The sequence below is a fragment of the Aotus nancymaae genome, unplaced genomic scaffold (genome assembly GCF_030222135.1).
Source record: "Aotus nancymaae isolate 86718 unplaced genomic scaffold, 86718_ANA_hifiasm-v0.15.2.pri h1tg000684l, whole genome shotgun sequence".
In the NCBI taxonomy this organism is placed as follows: Eukaryota; Metazoa; Chordata; class Mammalia; order Primates; family Aotidae; genus Aotus; species Aotus nancymaae.
In genome coordinates, this window is record NW_026989100.1 from 128963 (window position 1) to 137681 (window position 8719).

Here is an 8719-nt window from a genome sequence, read left to right on the forward strand (position 1 = left end):
TCAAGAGATCGAGACCATCCTGGTCAACATTGTGAAACCCCGTCTCTACTAATACAAAAAAATTAGCTGGGCATGGTGGCGCGTGCCTGTAATCCCAGCTACTCAGGAGGCTGAGGCAGGAGAATTGCCTGAACCCAGGAGGCGGAGGTTGCGGTGAGCCGAGATCGCGCCATTGCACTCCAGCCTGGGTAACAAGAGCGAAACTCCGTCTCAAAAAAAAAAAAAAAAAAAAAAATAAATAAATAAATAAATAAAAGCTTTTAAAAAGGAAGTATGACTGTGTGTCTGTGTCACAGCATGCAAATTCGACAAGTATGTGTGTATGAGAGAGCAACACACACACACACACACACACACACACGATGGAAAGAATGAGGACAGTTAAAGGAAGGACACACACACACACACACACACACGGCCTCGGCCAGAGTGGCACTGAGAGGCCTGGCCCACCGGCTGGGGAGGCTCAGTTGTTTGAAGTGGCTTGGGTTGAACCAAATAAACAAATGTCACAGCTCTAGAACTGGCACACCCATCACCCCATTGAATTTTCATTTTTGTTTTTTTAACAAAACAGGGTCTCACTGTTTCCCAGGCTAGTCTCAAACTCCTGGGCTCAAGTGATCTAATCGCCTTGGCCTCCCAAAGTGCTGGGATTACAGGTGTGAGCCACCAAGTTTCATCCACTGAATTTTCAGAAAAGCGCCATGAGGTCGTTCTTCTAACCCATGTTACATCTGGTGGGGCTAAGGCTCGGGAGGGGGAGCCTGCTGCTCAGGGTTACTTGTGACACTTGATGAGTCACCGGTGAGCCAATTCACCCCAAGCACAAGCCCTTCTCCCAGGCACCGGCATGTCCAGGTCCCTCAGCAGCAAAGGCACATGTGGGGGCCTCTCATCTGAGGGTCTCTTCAGGCCTTTTTCACACCCCACAAGTGGCATATTCATACATTGACTCATTCCTTTGTATGTGCGTTCATTTACTAAATCCTTGGTGAGTACATTCACTCATTCATTCATTTGTGAGCATTCATTCATTCACTCTTTGTTGTGTGCATGCATTCCTTTATGTGTATTCATTCATTCCTCTGTGTGTGCATTCATTCACTCATTTCTTGGTTTGGGCATTCATTCACTCACTCCTTTGTATGCGCAGTCATTCACTGCCCCCTTCCTCCCTCCCTCCCTTCCTCCCTGCCTCCCTGCCTCCCTCTTTCCCTCCTGTGCTTCCTTCCCTCCATTCCCTCCTTTCCTCCCTCCCTCCCTCCCTTTCTTCCTCACACACTTTTGACCCCTCAGGGCTATGCTCATTCCATGTGCTTACTGGCTCCCATCTAGGTCGTACTGGGTAAGAACAGAGAGAGGACAGTTCTGCCAGGCCATCGGCTGGGACCTAGTCCAAGGCAGTGAGCTGTAAGTGGGAAAGGGCCACCATGCAAGAGCTCAGCAGGAGCTGGAGGCCTGACAAGGCTGGGGGGTGGGAGGAACACATCCTGGGTACCTTCCCCAGCCTCCCCCCCCCCCACCCCTACTCATTCACTCAACACCTACCAGGGGGCTGCTCGGGGCCTGGCCCCAACTGCCCTCCTGCAGCTCGCAGGGCCAGGGTGCCCAGAGAGAATTACAGGACCAGGTTGGGTGCGGTGGTTCATGCCTATAATCCCAGTACCTTGGGAGGCCAAAGCGGGTGAATCACTTGAGGTCAGGAGTTTGAGACCAGCCTGGCCAACATGGTAAAAACCTGTCTCTATTAAAAACACCAAAAATTAGCTTGGCGTGGTGGTGCATACCTGTACCCCAGCTACTAGGGAGGTTGAGGCAGGAGAATGACTTGAACCTGGGAGTTGGAGATTGCAGTGAGCTGAGATCATGCCACTGCATTCAAGCATGGGTGAAAGAGCAAGACTCCATCTTAAAAATAAAAGAGAGGCTGGGCGAGGTGACTCAAGCCTGTAATCCCAGCACTTTGGGAGGCTGAGGCAGGCAGATCACGAGGTCAGGAGATAGAGACCATCTTGGCTAACACAGTGAAACCCCATCTCTACTACAGACACAAAAAAATTAGTGGGTCATGGTGGCAGGCTCAGGCAGCAGAATCGCTTGAACCCAGGAGGCAGAGGTTGCAGTGAGCCGAGATCTCACCACTGCACTCCAGCCTGGCAACAGAGCAAGACTCCATCTCAAACAAACACACAAAAAAAGAATTACAAGAGCATGAAAGGACAAGCAGAGAAGCTCACTCAGGCACAGAGTCTGACACTGGGCAAAGGGGTTGCCTACATTTTACTTAAATGTTTTATTTAATTAGTTTTGGGGGAGGAGGGGCCTGACAGACAAGGCTCTCCTGAGTTGAGGACTGTTGAGGTGGATTTTGAAGAGTGAATAGGAGTTCTCTGAATACACGAGTAGAATGATAATACTGTTGTTTCCATGGAGAGAAGCAAAGGGAACAAACTTGGCTTAGAGAGACACAACCTTTGCTCTACGAGTAAAGAGAAGTTTTGGGCAGAATCAACGGAATAAAGAGGCAGCCCACAATATGGGAGAAAATATCTGCAAACAGTGTATCTCATAAGGATTAATATCCGGGATATGCAGACACCTTCTAAGAGTCAACAACAAAGACTGGCGAAGTGACTCTCACTCGTGATCGCAGCTAGTTCCCCCAGCCCTTCTATAAGGCACTAATCTGTAGGTTCATGCTCTCTTGACCTAATTACTTCCCAAATACAAGACATTAGCTAGGAGTGGTGGTGGGCACCTGTAATTCCAGCTACTCAGGAAGCAAAGACAGAAAAGTGCTTGAATCCAGGAGGCAAAGGTTGCAGTGAGCCGAGATTGTGCCACTGCGCGCCAGCCTAGGCAACAGAGCAAGATTCTGTCTCACGAAAAAGAAAAAAAGAAAAAGAAAAAAAAGAAAGAAAAATGAAATGGAAGGAGATGAAAAGGAATATATGTAACATAGGCAAGGACTTCATGACTAAAACACCAAAATCGCTGGCAACAAAAGCCAAAATACACAACTGGGACCTAATTAAACTCCAGAGCTCCTGTACAGCAAAAGAAACAATCAACAGAGTGAACCAGCAACCAACAGAATGGGACAAAATTTTGCAATCTACCCATCTGACAAAGGGCTAATAGCCAGAATCTACAAAGAACTAACTGAAACAGATTTACGAGAAAAAAGCAAAAGTGGTAGAAAGATACGAACAGACACTTTTCAAAAGAAGGCATATATGAGGCCAACAAACATATGAAAAAGTGCTCATCATCACTGGTCATTAGAGAAATGCAAACCGAAACCACATTGCGGGACCATCTCACGTCAGTTAGAATGGCGGTCATTACAAAATCTGGAGACAACAGACGCTGGAGAGGATGTGGAGATATAGAACACCTTTACGCTGTTGGTGGGAGTGTAAACTAGTTCAACCATTGTGGAAGACAGTGTGGCAATTCCTCAAGGACCTAGAAATAGACATTCCATTTGATCCAGCAATCCCAATACTGGGTAATATACCCAAAGGATTATAAATCACTCTATTAGAAGGACACACGCACACGTACGTTCATAACGGCGCTGTTTACGATAGCAAAGACCCGGAACCGACCCAAATGCCCATCGACGATAGACCGGACAAGGAAAATACGGCACATATGCACCATGGAATACCATGCAGCCCTAAGAAACGATGGGTTCATGTCGTTTGTAGGGACGTGGATGAATCTGGAAACCAGCATTCTCAGCAAACTGACACAAGAACAGAAAATCAAACACCACACGCTCTCACTCATAGGCAGGCGTTGAACAATGAGAACACGTGGACACAGGGAGGGGAACATCACACACTGGGGTCTGTTGCAAGGGCCGAGGGAGGGACAGTGGGGGACGGTGGGGAGGTTGGGGAGGGGTAACATGGGGAGAAATGCCAGATGTGGGTGACGGGGAGATGGAGGCAGCAAACCACATTCCCATGTGTGTACCTATGCAACAATCCTGCATGACCTGCAAATGTAACCCAGAACCTAAAGTACAATTTAAAAAAAAAAAAAAAAAAAAAGATTTGCAAGGAATCAAAAAGCATTTAAGTATCCACATGAAGATATTTATCAGCAAGACTGATACTGCAAAAAAAAGAAAATCAAATCAGTGATTTCAAGACTACGTTGGAGAAGTTCTCCAAGAACATAGAGGAAAAGGATAACTGAATCAAAGTGATGAGAAGGAGAGCTCTGTGAAACCCAATTTTAAAACTCCAATATTAATATAATAAAATTTTCAGAATAGAGTAGAACAACAAGCTAATGAAAAACAACAACAACAACAACAACAACAACAACAACAACAACAAAGAGAACACTTTTTCTTGACCTTTAAAAAAATCATGTTCTATAAAAAGAAATCCTCACATAGACATATCCTGGCAGAATATGTATTGAAATGCTGGAAAACTTTAAACCATTCCAGGATCTGAGACAAGTACCTAGAAATGAATGCAAATCAGACTGACCCTGGCTTTTCCTCTGTGATAGAAAATTCAGGGAAACACTAGAATACCATCTACATAGTTGAGGGGAAGGGTTAGAAACCCAAGTAACCAGAGATTTTGAAAACACAAAATCTCTGAGCAGACGCCCGCCTCTGCCTTCCCAAGCACAGGGTCTAGGGCTGGAGAGGGCTTTATGCTCCTGGGGGCAGTTCCAGAGACAAATGCACATGACAGAGACGTGCTGTGAGACAGCGTGGGTCTGGGAAGGGACAGTGTGCAGCCTGAAGCTGGGGGCTGGGGCTTGGGAGGTGCAGGGACTGGGTGGGAATCCCAGCTCTGCCTGAGGCGCACCCCACAGTCACGTTGTTTGCGCACTGCAGGGGTCCCCACCACAACATGCTGTGGTTGCACTGGTCCCGTGTCCAGCCTGGGCTTCCCTTGGGGGTCTGTTCAGCATCCATGGCCTGGCTGTGCCCCCCACCCCCCGGAGTCTGACTTGAGATGGATCAACATGCAATCAAAGCTATAGCTCTGTATGCTAGACAGAAGCCCAGAGGTGTGTGGGGAACGCTGAATGAAAGGGTCAAGGGGGCTTCTGCACGAGGAGGTAGGGGCTGTCCTTACTCCCCGGGCCCCAAGGCAGCTCAGGGCCAGAATTGAAAGCTGAATCCTCAGTGCAAAGAAAAACCCTCCATACGTCACGAGAAGCTACCGAAGTAAAAATTCCATTTCTAATGATCTGAGACAGTGAAGCTTAGAAGCCAACCTCCCCATTCCAAGCTAGGTCAGAAAGCTGCTTTGGAAACTTCCCCGGGCCTTGGGGACCAGTCAGCTGCTATGATCCCAGTCAGACCTCCACGAGGCGGCCAGCCTCAGGGCCACAAGTTCAACAGCACCAACGATCACAAGGCCAAAGCCATCACCTCAGGTCCCTCTGTGGGGTGTGCAGAGGGGGACCCGGGCTATGGGAGCTGTGATGACGACGACGTGTGTGTGGAGGGACCTCCCCAACACTCCAACGTATGAATGGAGGTAAATTTCATCAGCCTAGCGTTCACACGCACGGCCCAGTTCCCCTAAGTCCACTCCCCCAGGGGCGTCAAAGGTCTCAGCCTTGCACGAGAGATTTCCCGACTTCCCAAACTTTCAAGTTTGGAAAGCCTTCGAGGTTTGTCTTCCTGGGTGGGTTTCTGCTGTGCCTGAGAGGTGGCCCAGGGCCACGTGACGGGGGGAGAAACTAGCCCAGCAGGCCTGGGTTCGCCTACCACTCTGCCTCTCACCTGCTGTGTGACCTGAGGTAAGTTACCAGACCTCTCTGAATATGTTTTCCTAGCGGAGCTTTTGATAGCTGGCTGGTGTGGGGCGTGCGGTCAGGAAATGCTGTTTCCCTGCCACTTTTCAAGGTTTCCTCTTCTCGGCCAACATTTAAAACAGTTCCCACAGGCTGGGCGCAGTGGCTCACACCTGTAATCCCAGCACTTTGGGAGGCCAAGCAGTAAGTGCCCCACGGGCAACAGATGTGCTGCCTGGGGTGGGGGTGGTTTGCTGTTGGGTCTGGGAACCGGAAGAAGGGGCCAGGGAGGAAGCACCCTGGAGCTGTCTGGGAAGCAATGCTGGAGGCTGTGCCCGCCTGGGCAGATGGTCAAGATGAGGCGCCCAGCCGCAGACAAAGCTGCTGAGGCTGTCGGGCTCTGTGCCTCTGTGCCTGCCTGGCACAAGATATGGAGCCAGGACTGAGTGGGCCTCTCTGTGCTCTGGGCTAACCAAGGATGAGACTGGGGCATGCTGGAGAGAGAGCTGACTCCTGACAACTTGGGCTTTGTGTGGAGCAGGTAAGGGAGCCCCCTCCACTCGTCTCCCCATGCCAGTGGTGCAGTGCCCAGAGCCTGCAATCCTCACTCTGGGCGTGGGCCAAGAAAGAACGGACCCTTTGGCTGGTGCACTAGGCGACCTTCAGGCTATCTGGGACCAGCTCTGACAGCCTCTGCTCTGGGATCAGCTGCCGCAGCAGCCTACACATGCCATGGGGCAGCAGCGGTGGCATCCCTGGACACTGGCCCCAGTAGCATGGAACCCAGGAACAGATACTGCCACAGTCAGCCCGCAGATGCAGGAGGGCAGGAGGTGCTCAGTCACAACTCTGTGTCTACTACAGTGCCCAGCGCCTGCAAACCTGTGCTCTGGGCCAGGCCCAAGGAAAAGTGGACCCTAGGGTGGGGGATGGCGCGGTACACTCCACGGCCCTCAACGCCCTCGGGGAGCAGCCCTGCCAGAATCTGCCAGGGGCTCAGCTACAGCTCCCACCTGGAGACGGCGCAAGTCACTATCGGTGGCAACCCCTGGCCCTGTCCTCCCCCACCAGCAGCAGGAAACCCGGGACCGGATGTCACCACGGCGCCTAATCTAGGTTGTCGGCGGCACAGCTGCAAGGTGATGGAAACCGGTGCTCAGCCTCATCGTGGGTGCTGCAGTGGGCCCAGAGCCCGCGACCCCACACTCTGGGCTTGGGCCAAGGATGCACGGGTCGTAGGGTTAGGGGGAGGTGCCTTGGGCGACCCCCAGGCTGTCTGAGACCAGCCCTGCAGCCTCCCGTGCGTTCTGCTGCACCTGCCACTTATAGATGGCATTCAGCAGTGTGGTGGCAACCCAGGATCCTGCCCGCCTCCAGCAGCAACGCGGACCCAAGGGCCAGACCCTGCTGCGGTGCCTAAATCAGGCCTCGAAGCAGGAGGAGGACTGGAACTGGCATCCAGCCCCATCTCAGTGGCTGTAGGGTACGCAGCACCTGTGACCAGCACCCTGAACCAGGGTCGAAAAGGAAAAGGAGGAGGGCGGGAACAGGCACTGCCACCCTCTGCCACGGGCTCAACCGTAGCTGCCACCTGCACACGACGCGGCAGAAGCGGTGGCAGCCCCAGCTCTGCCTGCAGTAACCAGCAGGGGGAGACCCGGGGACTGAGGCCGCCTCAGAGGCTGCCACCTGGCCACCTCTGCACCCCTGTCCCTGCCCCGGTGGCAGCCAGCCACGCTCCTACCTCTCCGGCGCTCTGCAGTCTCCGTCGCTGCCACCCACCGCAGCGAGGCGAGCCGTGGTGCCACAGGCTCCAGGCTCCAGCCTCCAGCATGCAGCAGATGGATCTGCCTTCTCCTGGCATGGAGCAGCTGGGCGGGCAAAGCCAGAAAAGCCTAGAACGGGACACGGAGAGTGGTAGCGTTAGACCCCCACCTTGTCCTGCTGGCCACTGGGTGGCACGGGCCAGTTTCAGTGAAGGCACTCACACCCACCCTCCACAGTCCACAGCATCTCCTTTTGGCCCAAACTGGCTAGGGAGTGGAGACTGGAGACACGATGGGGCCTGGGCTTCCCGCTCCACAGGAACCACCGGGACCACCCAGGCTGTGCTCGGGAAGCAGGAGCAGCAGAAACTCAGACCCAGCCAGCCCTCCCCACCAATGTGCCGGTTCCCACTCCTGAGACCTCCACCCACAGGGCCCTGTCACCCCACGGTGTCTGCTACTGCATGCCTGGGCATCCCTGGCAGGCTCTGCAGCACAGAATGTGAGGGCTCAGGCCTGGGAACCATGATGGGTCTGGGTGCCCTGCTGTGATCAGGATTTTCACAGAAACATGTGCCCGCCCCGCGGGAGGAGATGGTCCTTTAGAGTTGAGAGTCCGGGGAGAGCAGGACCACTCCTCTCTCAGAGACCACCGCTGTCACCGAAACCTCCATCGCCTGCCACTGGTAGTGCAGCTTCCGACAGAGCCCCTAATCCGCTGCCACCGGCAGCGTAGCCCCAGGATAGTGTCAAAACCCCATCCCCCACCACCAGCAGTGTAGCCCCAAGACAGTGCCAACACCCCATCCCCCACCACCAGCAGTGTAGCACACGATGGCAGCCCCTAACCTGCCCCCGCCCCTGCCTTAGACACTGCAGCACTCGATGGCACCCGCAAACCAACCCCCTGCCACGGGCAGCACAGCCCGGGAGAGCGCCCCAACAGGCTCCCTGGGGTGGGCAGTGTAGCCACAGATAGGGTCCCCAAGCAGACCCCCACCGCAGGCAGTGATGCCCCCATATGGCACCCAAACCACCCCCCACTGCGGGCACTGCAACCCTGAACAGTGGGTGCCCTAACTCACTCCCCGTCGGGACCAGTGCGGCCCTGGATAGAGCCCCCAACCAACCCCCTGCCTTGGGCAGTGCAGCCACAGACAGCACTCCAA

The 8719-nt window shown here is 53.4% G+C and overlaps 1 long non-coding RNA gene across 1 annotated transcript; it reads right to left on the reverse strand.

Moving 5' to 3' along the window:
* Window positions 1–1037: 1037 nt before the first annotated feature.
* Window positions 1038–8370, reverse strand: LOC135273263 (uncharacterized). Its single transcript, XR_010341057.1, has 2 exons — window positions 1552–8370; window positions 1038–1411 (listed from the first exon to the last, which is right to left on the reverse strand). It is a non-coding gene; the product is annotated as an uncharacterized LOC135273263 (long non-coding RNA).
* Window positions 8371–8719: the final 349 nt, after the last annotated feature.